We start from the raw sequence: 16,751 nt of genomic DNA, 5'->3' as shown, positions 1-16,751 counted from the left end.
TATTGATATATTTAAGTCTCAGAAAATGACAAAGGATACTTTTTATCCCTGAAGAATGTACGGTTCCAGCGCGATAAACAAATTTTGGTTCCATTGCGGACGTCATCTAGTAATAATATAATAACGCAATGCAAGCCACACCGGTTACCACAGTGCTGTTGCATCCCAAACTATAGCTATGTCCACACTGTGCACTTTCATCTTCAATTTTCGTCATCAACTTTCATATTGGCGCATTCAATAATTGAATGCGTTAAGGAACGCAACGCCAATATTATCATTTTTGAAGTTTTGGATACGGTCAGAAGGCATGCGTCGCGGGTATGGCTCACGTTCGCTGTTGACTGCGCTATAACGTATGCCCTTGACGAAAAGAAAAAGCCAAAGTGTGGACAAAGCTTATGGGTATGTTTATAATATGACAAGTGATCAACACGCATTTTGTTCAAGCCATACTCATGTCAACGAGAGGTACCGCAAATAGAATGTAAGTAGTTGTAAACGCGTGTCAATAGATGCCGGTTACCCCTTTCGCTTCGTCTCGGAAGTTGTAGAACGTCGTCACAGCATTTTATCAACGCAGCACATTTAGTGAACGGTAAAATTAGAAAAAAAAGTAGTAGTAAGTAGTTCTAACAATGCAGCGACAGATATGCGTTAGTGCAACGCTGACAAAACGTACTGCGTCGACGCAACGCTAAAGAAACGCACTGTGTGAACTCGTCCTTAAGTTCAAAGACCGCGTTTCGGAGAGCTCTTGAAATAATTACCAAGCTCCACGTTTCTCTACATTTTTGTGTTTCCTCAGCGTCATCTATTCAGTCAAGATCCTCATTAAAGCGATAGTTGAAATGCCGTTAACGTAACTTCTTTAGATGTTAATGATTTTTTATTTTGTCTGGTTTTCTTATTCAAAAGAAAAAAACTAAATATACTAATTAAAAATGAGTTTCATTGCAAAAGTTGAACAAACATTTTTTATCGGTTTTTAAAAACATGTTTAGTTCAAAGTCAATTCGAGGCTTTTAATTCAAAAATATTTTGCTAATACAAAATTATATCACCGGGAACACAAGCGCTAGCTAACTGAGCGTGTATGGTCTAACTTATAATAATAACTAGCTGACCCTGCAAACGTTGTTTTGCCGTATAAATTATTTCTAATATTAATAAAAAATTAGATAAAAACATATTCTCAAGCTTAATGTACATACATATTTTCATTAAAATCGGTGTAGTCGTTTTGGACGAGTTCGCGCACATACACTGTGACACGAGAATTTTATATATTAGATTCTGTGCCTGTCAAGCATTAAAAATGTTGATGATGATAGTTCCAGCGAATAGCTTGGAATATTCGTCTGAATAAATTCAAGCCCAAAGCCTTTCAACATTGTTGAGCGGAAATTCTGCCACGAGCCGGCATTGAGAACTAATTTAAGTGCTACGCCGATTCAGTGTGCTACGAAACTCTACGATGTGCTACGAAATGCTACGAAGTGCTACGCAATGCTACGAAATATTACGCTATGCTACGAAACGCTACGAAGTGTTACGATATGCTACGAAATGCTACGCTATGCTACGAAACTCTACGATGTGCTACGAAATGCTACGAAGTGCTACGCAATGCTACGAAATATTACGCTATGCTACGAAACGCTACGAAGTGTTACGATATGCTACGAAATGCTACAATAAAGCTGCAAAGGACTACGCTTTGCTACGAAATGCTACGCTATGCTACGAAACGCTACAAAACGGTATAAAATGCTACGAAATGCTACAAAAAGCTGCGAAATGCAACGAAGTGCTGAGAAATGCTATGAAGTGCTACGAGGTACTACGAAGTGCTACGAAGTGCTACGAAGTGCTACGAAATGCTACACAATGCTACAAAAAGCTGCGAAGGGCTTTCGTAGCTTTGCTACGAAACGCTACGCTATGCTACGAAACGCTACGAAGTGCTACGAAATGCTACGAAACGCTATAAAATGCTACGAAATGCTACAAAAAGCTGCAAAGGGCTACGCTTTGCTACGAAATGCTACGCTATGCTACGATACACTAGAAAATGCTACGAAATGTTACAAAAAGCTGCGAAGGCCAACGCTTTGCTACGAAATGCTATGAAGTGCCACGAAACTCTACGATGTGCTACGAGGTGCTACGAAATGCTATGAAGTGCTATGCTATGCTAAGAAACGCTACGAAGTGCTACGTTGTGTTACGAGATGCTATAAAGTGCTACAAAAAGCTACCACGAGCTATAAAATGTTACGAAATATTGTAATTTGATACAAGCTGTTTCTAATTATTACAATGTGCTACCATCTGCAAGAAAGCAAATACTACAAGCTGCAAGCTGCTATAAAATGCCACGAAGCTGCGTATTTATAATATATAATAATTATACTAGTGCACTATTATAATTATTCCCGTCTCGTCTTCTAGTCAGACTTCGTACTTGAAAAATAAAAAAACGCTTTATTTTACATTTAAAAATGAGATTTTTAATTAGCCTGAGCCTTCTACTGGGACAATATAAACTCCTACAATTCAAAAAGTGTTTAAACGATAAAAAAGCCGATAATCGTTAAATCAAAGGGAAAATAAATCTTTCGTTAAACAATCGTTAAATCAACTCCGACCTTAACGGATATGTTTGCCCTCTCCTCACCCCTCCCCCTGTAACTTTGCGTCCTTTACGGAAACTTTGAGCTTTGAGTGCCCTATTATTTTTAGCGATAAGGAGGCATTAGTTTTGGAGGTCCTTAGCGTTACATACAAATTGTCATTTATGGTGATCGAATCTTATTGACCCTGCAATGTTTTTTCCTGGAACTCAAAATACGTCTATACCAAATGGCAAATTTGGAACACAGCAGGCTGACATGTTTTTATCATTAAATATTAATTAATTTTTCGCTATCAAAAAGTCATCAATAAAATCGACTCTTTCATTTTTACTTCTTATATATAAAATTCTCGTGTCACAGTGTTTATACGCGACGGCTAAACCGATTTTAACTAAATTTTGTATGTTCATTCCTTAGGCCCGAGAATAGGTTTTTATCTACTTTTTATATTGATTGCAACATTATAGAATCATTTAAAAAACTCAGTATTTTATTGTTGAATTGATAAATCAATGATAGTTTAACAACAATAACTTTTCTACTGTATTCGGTTATCCCATTTGAGTAGAAACGTGTTCCTTAAATAAATAAATAATATGTCACATCCATTTTTCATATAAAACTAAAAGCTCAGGATAATATATCTGAACCTTTCGTAAGCGTTATAGTAATATCCCTTATCCATGTAAAAATATCAGACCTTTATGGCGCACACAAAATATTGTCATAATATTAAATGTTTGGTTTATAAGGAAAACTTGTTTGAGCTAAGTGGGTCGAATACATTTTTAATTTTTCGGTGTTAAACAGGGTGTACTAAAAATGCTTTAAGGTATGTATGTGTTCCTGATAAATTAAGAGTTAAATGTGAAAGTAGCAGAGCTGAAATAGCAATTACTTTTGTGATTTGTACGGGCAAGTGGACTAGCGTCAGGAATTTACCCATAAAAAAGTTGAAAAAAGTGTCTCTTTCTGCGCTGCTACTTTTAGAGTGAACTCTACACAGAGGACTCATACACGCCCTAAATTATTATCATTTATCACTTAGTTTTGTTACACATACGGATTTGACAAGGTTGTCGTTAAAAATATCATAGTTGAACTAACTAAACATGACATAAACTTCAGACTGTCTCTGCGCACCACAAGAATAATTATTACTTCAATAAAAAATTGTGAAAATGATACTAACAAAAAATATATATACCCGTGGTACTCGGGCACTGCCGCGATAAAGTTACTGCATAGCATTTCTTATAAACTTATGCAAATATAATACGCAAACGTCTAGTCGCACGCACACAAACACAAGAAGTTTACCAAACTGAAACCGCTGTGCCGGTCATAGTGCCCCCACTCCGTGTTAGGTATTTTTTGTTTCGCTATTTTTTGTTATTCGATCGCGGCGCTCAAAGCCCGCAATAAAAGCTATGCAATAGCTAAAAATTGTAAAAAAAAAACAATCAAAAATATTATTATTTTCGTCGGGACTCGAACGTGCGTCCTCTCTAATGTCGTGAACTCAATTACCAAGTGATTTACATGCAAATACAAATCCAACCAAAGCCTTAATCAACGTTGATTGTGAAGACAAGAACTTAAAGATGCAACATCGATTTAATACGCCAGATGTGTACGCAAGTAAGCATTTTCCCATTTTAACTCAAGGACTGTGAAGTAACTAAAGGCACATGACAAGTAACATCATCCAAGTGAAATAAATAAAAATTAATTTAAAATTTTATTAGCCTCGCTATTTTATACGTGGGAGAGCCATGCTTCGGCATGAATGGGCCGGCTCGACCGGAGAAATACCACGTTCTCCCAAAAAACTGGCGTAAAACAGCGCTTGCGCTGAGTTTCGCCGAGTGAGTGTGTTTACCGGAGGCCCAATCCCCTATCCTGTTCCCTTCCCTACCCTCGCCTATTCCCTTCCCTACCCATCCCTACCATTGTCCATTCCATATCCATACAGTGTCCATGGGCGACGGAAGTTGCTTTCCATCAGGTGACCCGTTTGCTCGTTTTCCCCCTTATTTCATAATAAAAATTGTGGTACTTAGACAAAAAAAATATTTTCAAATTTTATTATCCTCGCTAAACCCGAGAGTGGGTTAACGGATTTGGCTAATTTTAGTCTTGAAATATTTGTGAAAGTCCAGGGAAGTTATTTAGGAGGGAAGTGATACGAAGTACACTGGGTCAGCAAGTAACTAATAAAGCCGCCATTTTGTAAAATGTCATGTGATAGACAGCTGTTACAAACAAAATTGCAAAACTTTTGCCCTTGACAATTGATGATCAAGTACTACATCCTTATTTATCTGTGCGCTATTTACAAACTTTTCTTTAAGAGCTCTCACACAAAACTACGGATTCGCATCGCATCTCAAAATTCTGCGACAAAATTCACAATCAAATGACATTACGATGAGATGCGATGCGAATTTGCAGTTTTGTGTGTGAGCCCTAAGGCAGATCTATTTTATATCATTGTTTTAATGTCAACGCCTTCATCAATAATCTGGCAAAAGATCCGCCGACTAACAGATGTCTCCAATTTAAAATCAAATAATTGCATTTTAAAGCTAATAATTTAATCCAAATGATTTCAAAAGTAAGGATTGGCTATAACGTAGATACACAGACTCGCTTTAGACAGGGAAAAGTTTTGGAGCTTGACCGCCAACCTTCAGTAATTGGAGAGGCACTGGAAGAAGAAGAGACGAAACATTGTTGAGTTTCCCAACAGCTGTAATGACCTATCTAGTCGCTTATCAATTTGTTTATCTATTTCTTTTCGTAAAACGACTGTAATAAGTACATTTTAAAATAGTAGTTATCGAAACTAATAAACTAATAATTATATTGTAATTAAAAATATTATAACAAACGAGCTTTTGCCCGCGGCTTCGCTCGCGTTAAGAAGTATTATTATATACAAACTTTTATCCCCTATTTGAACCCCTTGGGGTTGGAATTTATCAAAATCATTTCTTAGCGAATGCCTGCGTCATAACATTTACCTGTATGCTAAATTTCAGCTCGATCCGTCCAGTGGTTTGGACTGTGCGTTGATAGATCACTATGTCAATCAGTCAGTCACCTTTGAGTTTTATATATATATAGATAGATAGATTGTCTCATTCTAGGAGTTAATAGGATTGCGTGATAAACCTAATAGTAATGTACATAATATTATTATGTAACAAAACATAATCCTATACAAAAAAAGTTATACTATTAATAAAGTTTAAGCCCAAAATGGTTAAAACATATTTTTTTTTCAATATGTTTTTATACCTCAAATTTATGTCTTATCTATAAGATAATTTATGAATTAATAATGAAAAGGCTTGAAAATAATATTTTAATTTAAAGCATTTTAGTGGTAAGACTCCTTCAGAGTTCAAAAACCTTTGAATACGATTTCAGTCGTTATTATCTATTTTAATTGCATATTTATTTTTGACTTCTAGAGGTATTTATTTACCTAAATAATAAAATTATTTTACTCATTTTCATTTTTATTAGATAATTATTATTTTATACAAATTTTCAAATGGATTTAAGTGTGACGGAATGCTGCATCGTTTTGCTACTATAAACTACAAGAAATCTCGTAAACATCTGCATGCCATTCGGTCGGTTTCTTATGAAAATTTCACTTCACTCACGACTCAAAAGAATCACTTCAGCGCTGAACCAATTTTAATGCAATTTAACGTGGATATATTTTAGGTCGAGAGTCCTTTTCAGGAACACAAAGTATCACCACATCTCTCCACGTCTCCGTGGTGCAGTGGTTAAGAGTGTGGCTCTTGACTCGAAAGTCGTGGGTGCGATTCCCGCGTTGGAAACATGTTATTTCCAAGTTTGGTTAGGACAACGCAGGCTGATCACCTGATTGTCTGACAAGTAAGATGATCCATGCGTCGGATGGGCATGTAAAAATTGGGTCTTGCGCCTGATCTCTCGCCAGTCGCGTCGGTCTTCCGTCCCACTGTGTTATGAGAGAAAAAGGAATAGAGAGTGCTCTTGTGTACTGCGCATACACTTGGGCACTGTAAAATTACTCCTGCTTAACTGACCTGGTTTCAATGAACCGTCACCGAAACCGGTGTGGGAGTTAGGGTTTATTCAGACCGCAACGCGACACGTAGATGCATTTCTAAATTTGTATGGATTTGACAGATTTCAATTGCGTCTGACGTCTTGGGAATCTGTCAAATCCATACTAATTTTAGCCGCGCCGCGCCTCGCCTCGCCTAGTCGCGTTGCGGTCTGAATTGACCCTTATTAGTTAGAGTGTATCTACGCGATAAACAATTTTTATTGCAACGCAATTGCCAGAAATATCTAAAATTATTTATATTATGCTCCTTCGAAGGGTAGAAACCATAGAAATAAATCAAGATAGAACGGCTAAGCGGGTGGAGTACGCGTGTTTCAATCTTGCTATGTCGTGCAAGATTCATTGAACGTTCATTCAGTCAGCGCGCACGTCTCGACTTGATTACACCGGAGCGGTTGTGCAAAAATGCCTCATTGTGCAGTGTCTAATTGTAAAAACAGAAGTACGAAAGTGAATTGGTGAAAAGGAGGTATTTCTTGTCACGGGTAAGTTATTTGTTTTAACTAAAAGCAAAGCAAAAAAATTGACACGAGCGATTCCTTAGCAACGGCCGCGCGTCGCCGTTCTATCTTGATTTATTTCTGTGGTAGAAACCGACTATATAACGATCTCAAAATAATACAATCCCATAAATTCTGATTACTATGTACATTAATATATTCGGGTAAGTAATCAGAAATTCTGCAAATGAGTTATTTAATGTTTATCATTAATCTGGACCATACCTGAGCACTAGGGCTGGCACCTTAATTATTTTGGATGGGGTCTTTGGCGCAGGGTTGGTACTTTTGATTCTTCCTACGTAAAATGATAATGATTCTAATATCGATTTCGCTACCGCTTAAAATATAGTTTCATTGAGTAATTTTATAATGTTTCAATACATGCAGAGAACAAAGAAAACTCTCCTCCTTTCATTTTTTAAATTAGTGGGACGTGGGACAAAATATCAAATCGACTATGGATATGGATGGATGGAATATGAAGCATCTTTTTTATCACCAAAAGTTAGTATTGTCATAACTAAACTTGCAAAAAACATCTTCTATCAACGCGATATCGTATGGACGACCAGTCATAAGTTACGCTCTAAGCCATGAACATGAAACTTCTCGAGGTTCAAAAGAATTTTATATATAAGATTTACCTCGGGTAAGTGTCTGAACCAGTTCAATACCCATATTATATTATACCGCTGCGTATATTCTGTCCCTATAAATATTTTGTCCCATTTATTTTATGCTACTGAAAATCCACCCAATTGCAGAATACGGAACGTTAAAATTTTCCTTTCATTATATTTGTAAGTATAGATAATCTTACATATAAAATTCTCGTGTCACAATGTTAGGCCGCGTGCTCCTCCGAAACGGCGTTACTGAATTTAATCAAATTTTATATGCATATTCAGTGGGTCTGAGAATCGGCTACTGGGTACTTATTATATTGATAAGTGCATTTGTTGCATAAATAATAGTAAATTATTACAACTCGAGACTGACGGCGACCATTGTTTGTGCGACGGGATAGCGATAGACGTTGCCATGGTGACATACTTATTTAGTCACTTCAATAAAATAATAATACGTGCGAAATACTTTATATGGCAAAGAAACGTTTGCCGGGACAGCTAGTAGATATGTAAAAATTATAAGTACGTACAGAATAACCTAGAGCTGATTGCACACAGCCCTAGCTTACCTCAATTATTTCTGATGGAGTGTTGAGTTGGAGTAATGGCCGCAATCGTATATAATACCAACACATTTATTGTATGGGCCGGGGGATTTTTTGCAGAATGTACTTAATGTTGGTGCTTAGGGCTGCCAACTCCTTTTTTTGTAAAGTGGATATAATGAATGCGACACTAAATTGCAATAAGTCAAAGTGAAAATAATCATTTTAGTGTCCAAATTATTTTTGCTAAAGCTAACTTAATTTAATCGAAATTAAGTTGATGTAGTACTTTCTTATGATATTAAGTACAAAAGATAAATGAATATTACTCACACATTTGACGACCTCTGTGGCTCAGTGGTGAGCGCGTTGGTAGCTCAAGCCGGGGGTCGCGGGTTCGAATCCCGCCGACGGAACAAAAAGTTTTCGAAGTTCCTGGGTCATGGATGTGTATTAAAATATGTGTATCATATAATAAAAATCTTAAATATATTATGAATAGTATAAAAGTATTAAATATATTTCCGTTGTCTGGTACCCGTAACACAAATCCTTCAGGTGGTTAGCACGGGGCCAGACTGACGTGGTGTGAAGCGTCCATAGATATTATTATTATTATTATTACTTTTCAAACGTAGATATAATAAAACTTTATCAGATGATTTCAATGTTCAATGCTCAATCATAAAATACTTAAATATGTCTATATAAAAATGTATACTTATTTATAAATAAATTCGGTAGATCGATATTTTATGGATCTTTAAATAGCTACGCCAAAAAAATGTACGGTTACTACTAACGAAACAATTTTATCGAAATGAATGTGCGACCAACATCTAATTTAAATATTATATAGAATATTATTGTATAATACAGGGTGTAACAAAAACAAGTGATAATACTTTAGGGTATGTACGTGTTCCCTGTAGAGAGTTCTCTGTGAAAGTAGCAGCGCTGGAAGACCAAAAATTTTTTTCACTTTTGTATGGGGAAACTCGTGATACAAAAGTGAAAAAAAATTTTGGTCTTTCAGCGCTGCTACTTTCACAGTGAAATCTCTACAGGGAACACTTACACACCCTAAAGTATTATCACTTGTTTTTGTTACATCCTGTATAATTACCATAATATAAATGCATGGTTGTACACTACAAAACTGTTTTCAAGAAAAAACTTATTTCGTATTCAAGGCGTGGTCTTCCCTAATGCGATTTCTCTGTATTTACGGTTGGAAGAAGAATAATGTTTTTATACATAAAATACATCATATTCAAGGATTTGCTATTTATATTGTTATGGAAAATAAGTATTAGGGTCAACATACTTTGCGACGTGACGAGGCGATGCGTTGTATTTTAAATGCGTAATACAAAACTGAACTTTATTGACTATACACAAGAAGATTAATAATAATTAATAACTGATTTGCCGCTCGTGGTTTTTAACCCTATGAGTAAATTCAGACCGCAAAGCGCATATACATTTCTAAATTTGTATAGATTTATTTGTATGGACAGACTTCAATTGCGTGAGACGTCATGCAAATCTGTCAATTCCCTTCCCTACCCTTCCCTCTTCCCTTCCTTACCCTCCCCTATTCCGATTTCTTTTTTAACCCTATGGGTAAATTCAGACCGCCAAGCGTATAAGCATTTCTAAATTTGTATAGATTGATTTGTATGGACAGACTTCAATTGCGTGAGACGTCATGCAAATCTGTCAATTCCCTTCCCTACCCTTCCCTCTTCCCTTCCTTACCCTCCCCTATTCCGATTTCCGTCTTGAAAGGCCGGCAATGCACCTGCAGCTCTTCTGATGTTGCGAGTGTCCCCATGTCGCCCATGCGATGGAAGTTACTTTCCATCAGGTGACCGTTTGCTCGTTTGCCCCCTTATTTCTTAAAAAAATTCAGCACAAGAAATGCATCTTTTGTATTGCGCGTAAATGCCGTGAGATGCATTATTTGTACTGAATTGACAGATTTCAACTGCCTGAGACGTTAGCTACTCGTCACGTCGTGGTCTGAGCTGACCCTAAAAACCTAAATCACTTAATGTGAAAAAGGACCTGTTGATGCAGCCTGGGGTCGCTTGAGACTTTTTAAAAGCAGCATTTAAGCAGCGCGTATCTTATATGTTACGTAATTTAAAATGATATTACTTTAAGACAGTAATTCCATTCTGTAATGTGACCCTAAAAACCTAAATCACTTGTGAAAAAGCGCCTGTTGATGCAGTCCGGAGTCGCTTAAGCTCTTTTTCGAGGCAGCATTTAAGCAGCACGTGTCTTATATGTTACGTAATTTAAAATGATATTACTTTAAGACAGTAATTCCATTCTGTAATGTGACCCTAAAAACCTAAATCACTTGTGAAAAAGCGCCTGTTGATGCAGTCTGGAGTCGCTTAAACTCTGTTTCGAGGCACCATTTAAGCAGCACGTAGCTTTAAGTAATTTAAAATGATATTACTTTAAGACAGTAATTCCATTCTGTAATGTTTCTGGGAAAAGGGACTTCCTTATTCATCAAATAAAGAGCCCTTATTCCCACTGGCTATTATCTAAAAAGTACCGAGTTTATGATGGAAATGTTACTGTTGTAAGGCGTAGTGGCTTGAAAGCTTGGAGCCTTAATATTATAAATGTGAAATTGTGTCTGTCTGCTACCTTCTGACGAAGTAAAAATTATTTTGAATAGTTAATAGCGTTACTTTGCGGAAATCCATAGCTTAAAATTAAGTTTGTTATTATTTTTAGCAATATTCCACGAAATAAACCTAAACCTTTAAGTGTACGCATAGGCATGCGTACAGCACCACCCTCCTCCCACATTGCCTATGCGTACACTCGCATACAAGAACCTGCAAACACAACCACCACACAAGCGTGTGGTGGTTGTGTTTGCGTATACGTGGGAGAGCCATGCTTCGGCACGGATGGGCCAGCTCGACCGGAGAAATACCACGTTCTCACAGAAAACCGGCGTGAAACAGTGCTTGCGCTGTGTTTCGCCGAGTGAGTGAGTTTACCGGAGGCCCAATTCCCTTCCCTATCCTCCCCTTTTCCCTTCCCTTCCCATCCCTACCCTCCCCTATTATCCTATTCCCTCTTAAAAGGCCGGCAACGCACCTGCAGCTCTTCTGATGCTGCGAGTGTCCATGGGCGACGGAAGTTGCTTTCCATCAGGTGACCTGTTTGCTCGTTTGCCCCCTTATTTCATAAAAAAATAAAAAAAACAAGCAATAATGTTGGCAAATCCGTGCAAGGCCCCTCACCACCATGCAGGTTGAAAACCTCGACGCGCGTTTCGCCCCAACACCGGAGCATCCTCAGGATGTGGACTCTACGAAAGTGTCTTGACGAACGTAGTTGGACGAATATTGCTAAAAATAATAACAAACTAAATTTTAAACTCTTTTGAGTTAGCACCTGTTGGGTACTAAAATTAAATACTAAAAATAATGACAGTCCCTTTTGATGTTGCTGTAGTCGTATAAAAAATAGGGTTATGGTCATAATATTGCAACGTGAAGCGTAGATGCGATTTAGTAAAGTTTGAAATGAGCTAATCAAATCTGAACTTTATTTACTTCTTAAGAAAATGCACATTTCACAGACTTGTTGCCCGCAGTCTTGGGCTGCCTATTCCAAGTTTGGGTGGCTCATTTCAAAAATGCATCGCAAAGTTATCGAAAGAAATACACACAATTAATACTTACTGCTATTCGATAAGGAAAATCAAAGTAACTCTGAATACTAATCAATAAGCATAATCAAAAAAACTTAATAAGTTTAGCAATATCTTGGGCATCGTCAAATAATCGTCAATACAATAATAATAATATGTAATTAAAAAGAAACATCGTATTTTCATTTCACAATACGACCAAAAAAAAGTTATGAGTATCTTTTTTCTTTGAACCAGTTAAAAGTAAACAAGTTCAAATTAGGATGATACTTTGACATTTGTTATTAAAAGTTATATTGGATTGTTCAATCGAATTTTTAAGAAAGTTTAAAAGAGATATAAAAGTTTACGAAATTGCAATACCGAGATACGTTCGTTTGGTTTACTTTGTTTAGCTTTGTTTTATAAAGGTTTAAGGCCAATGATTCCAATAAAGACCCCTTACGATATGTTTTTTATGAGAGGCCGGCCAGGCCTCTCATAGAAAACAAGCAATGGAATGGCAAAAAATGGAAAGGGCGTAAGCGACAAAATGGTTTTTGTTGCCTAATTTAAAAACCATAAATACATTTCATATAAGCTATGGGTGAATTAAAGTGTATGCTTGAACCAATTTATGTACAAATTTTGGAAGCTCAAATCACTCTCCTCTGTTGGCAAAATAGGAATCCCTTTTTTTACAGAGGTCTTTTTTATTGATTATTCTGTGTTATGAAAGTTGACCAATCGTGTTGTGCTATGGATGATTCAAAGACAAAGACATGATGAATACTGACAATGAACTTTAATTTCTTAGTTTTGGTCATTGCTGAGAAAAATCGATATCGCTACAGTCAAATTATTAAAGCGTCGCCTTAAGGACATGAATTAAATATAGACTTAGTTTTGGAAACTAAATCTACCGAATACACTACGGTCAATAGTGATGTTGACGTCAGTTGACGTTCAGAAAATATTTTGTAGATGACCCGGTGAACTTCGTATCACTTCGCTCCTAATATAAACCTTCCCTGGACATCCAAGAATATTTCAACACTAAAATCAGCCAAATCGATTCAGCCATTCTCGAGTTTTAGCGAGACGTACGAAAGTAAAAACACATTTTTATACGTGGGAGAGCCATACTTAGGCACGAATGGGCCGGCTCGACCGGAGAAATACCACGTTCTCACAGAAAACCGGCGAGAAACAGTGCTTGCGCTGTGTTTGGCTGAGTCAGTGAGTTTACCGGAGGCCCGATCCCCTACCCTATTCCCTTCCCTACCCACCCCTATTCCCTTCTCTTCCCATCCCTTGTCTTCCCATCCCTACCCTTCCCTATTCTCCCTTAAAAGGCCGGCAACGTACCTGCAGCTGTTCTGATGCTGCGAGTGTCCATGGGCGACGGAATTTGCTTTCCATCAGGTGACCCATTTACTCGTTTACCCCCTTATTTCATAAAAAAATATATATATATATTATATATATTTGTTGCGGCCTAATAAGCCGCGCGCAGTTAAACGAAAATTAATAAAGGAAAGCTCAAATGGCTGCATTGAATATGGTTTTTGTAAAGTCCCACATAACCCCGTTTCCATCGGAAATGAATGCAGCGCCGATTCCAGATTAACGATTGGCTTCTGTGAAGCGTCAGCGAATTAATCACTGCAAGGGAAACTAGACTTTATTGGCTAATGACAAGGCTGGAAACAGATTGGCCGCGCACTAATCTAATATAGAGGGTTTTTACTTATGAACTTAGCGCATTGACTCACAGATTTTGAGTGATATTAGTTTACCCAGAGGCGGTGTTTATAATCTAAATTAATTTGCTTTTAGCTTTTGCCTTTTCCCGGCTTTTCTCTATTGAAATTATAGGTATTAATGCAGCCTAAAGGCTACAGTTTATTCAAAATTCAAAGAAACGCATCGTGAGTTTCTACGACGCGACGTCGTGCCGTGTACCGTGACACGTTACGATGTCGTGTCGTAGTTTTTTGCGACGCGCGTCGTAGATTCCCACGACACGACGGCGTATCGTGTTTTTGTGTCCCGGCCCTTAATTGTTAAATGTAGCCTATTGACGGTGACTTGGTGTACTTGACATGGCTATGGCTGCATAATATTATTATTATTAACTAGATACCGTCCGCAACTCCGTTGCGCCTGAATTCGTTTATCGCGTGGCAACAGTACATGTCCCGGGATAAAAAGTATCCTTTCCTGGAACTCAAAGTATCTCCATACACAATTTTAGTAACATCGACTCAGTGGCTTGAGCATAAAGAGGTAACAAACAGATATACAGACAGACACACTTTCGCATTTATAATATTAGCTGTGATAGTATGGATTAATTATATTAGAGTCTATATAATATTATTAGAGCATCCGTGGCCTAATGGGTAGACCTTCGGTTCGCACTCCTTGAGAGTGCAGGTTCGAACCCGGGTGGAGGCGTGTACCTATGAGACATTTTCTGATCTCAAGTACATAATACGAACGCTCGTACGGTGAAGGAAAGCATCGTGAGGAAACCCGCACATAGTTGGTCCCAGACGTATTGACCAGTTCTTTCCTCTGGACTAGGCCGACTATGATGCGAGAATGCCGTATGCGCTTGGGCAATCATACGGACATTTAAAAATCTTGTCCCAGGCACTACAATATTTGAAGAGTGGTTACTTCGCTCTGAAAAATACTGTATAAATCATCCACAACGGATGTAAAGGCCTAGTTTTTTTTTATATAATATTATATCTGTTGCCTCTTTACGCGTAAATCACTGAGTTTGATATAACAGGATATTTATTAGGATGTATAACAGTCCTATAAAAATGTACGGTTTACGCTCGATACACGAAATTGTAGTGTGGCAATAAGTGGCAAAATATTCTGTTCTTTTTTAATCCATAAAAAATTGGATTGTGAATTGTAGGCGTCATCATAATTGAGTCACGAATCCAATCAAACCCTTTGATCAATAAGACTATCGTGTAGGATTTGTTTCATCAACATCGGCACGAACAGGCCAGCCACATCGGTCTGATAGAAAAGATGTTGTTGTTATGTTGTTGCTGGCCTAGTTAATTTATATAAATAGAAATGGATTTTCAATTTTGTTAGTCCTGTAATAACTCGAGAATGGCTGAACCGATTTGGCTAATTTTAGTCTTAAAATAATCGTAAAAGTCCAAAGAAGGTTAATAATATTAGTTGGGACGTGACACAAACACCTGTCTTAAATATTCCAAACGTAGTTGCAATATATACTTAGCTATTCATCTGCTAAAAATTACTTCCCCGATCATACTTTTTACTGCGCTGCGCAAAAGAAACAAGGGAAAGCTAGAGATGGCTAATTGGAATCCTGACTCAATAATGTTGACATTTATTTGCGGCTCGCTTCCTCTCCGTCATTGTTCAGTCTGTTTCATTGTGAATTTTTGAAAGGAATAATCATTTAAAAGTTAAGATACCTAGCGGAATAGAGCAACAATCAATTCAAACCCTCATATTGCTGGGTTGGCCGACAGACTCAGTTCAGCAGCATATGCAGTAAGTAAGATAAGACAATTTTCTGATGAAACAACAGCACGTCTAGTGTATTTTAGTTACTTTCATAGTATAATGTCCTACGGCATTTTGCTGTGGGGCAATGCTGCAGATATAAATACAATTTTTGTGATGCAGAAGCGAGCTGTTCGGGCAATCTATAAGCTAGCCCGTAATACTTCACTTAGACAAAAATTTAAGGAAACTGGAATCTTAACTGTTGCTTCTCAATATGTCCTATCAAATGTATTATATGTTAAAAAGAATATATATGAATTCAAGAAAAAATGTGATACCCATGGGAGAAATACTCGTAATAAACATAAGCTTGAAATTCCGGTGACTAGACTTACTAAAGTCAAAAATTCTTTTAAAGGTCAATGTATACGCCTTTATAATAAAATCCCAGAAAACGTTCAAAATCTGGTCAATTAATAAATTTAAAAAAGTTGTTTAAGAACGTTTGTGTACCAAAGCATACTATAAGGTTACTGATTTCATTAATGATAGTACACCATGGGAATAAGGTCGCCCCCTGCAGAGCTGTTTCTGTATATTATTTTATTGTAATATTGTACACTAATTGTATTTAGTTTTTTTTATTTCTTATTTAGTCATAATGACATTGTAATTTTCCATCTTTTTGGTAAAAGATGGCCCCGTGCGAGTTTCTTACGCCGGTTCTTCTCGCCGGGTTAGTTCCCGAACCGGTGGTAGGCCCCAGTAGCAACAAAATTCGGAAAACGTTTGAAAAAACTTATTCTGAAGAAAAAATTTTGACTTTGACTTTGAATCTCGAGCTGTCAAACGTAACCGAAATTGGTTTCATCTGTGTGTAAAAATATGTGTGCGTATACACTTACACAAGCATGATTGAACGTGATATGATTAAATTGTCAACGTGCGGCAGGTGCCGAATGGACGTCAAAAAAAGAGTGCTGCTCTCATGTATCACACGTCTCTTTTTACCACGGAGTGTTACTGATAGTGGCATCTCTCTTGCTCAGGCCTTTGTTTCTCTATTCCGCTAGGTATATCAACTTATGGAAATAATACGCAAAGGAGCAGAGGGCGT

This window comes from Aricia agestis, chromosome 21, assembly GCF_905147365.1.
Source record: "Aricia agestis chromosome 21, ilAriAges1.1, whole genome shotgun sequence".
Taxonomy (NCBI): domain Eukaryota; kingdom Metazoa; phylum Arthropoda; class Insecta; order Lepidoptera; family Lycaenidae; genus Aricia; species Aricia agestis.
The sequence above is the reverse complement of the archived record's forward strand: the minus strand, read 5'-3'. Positions refer to the sequence as shown.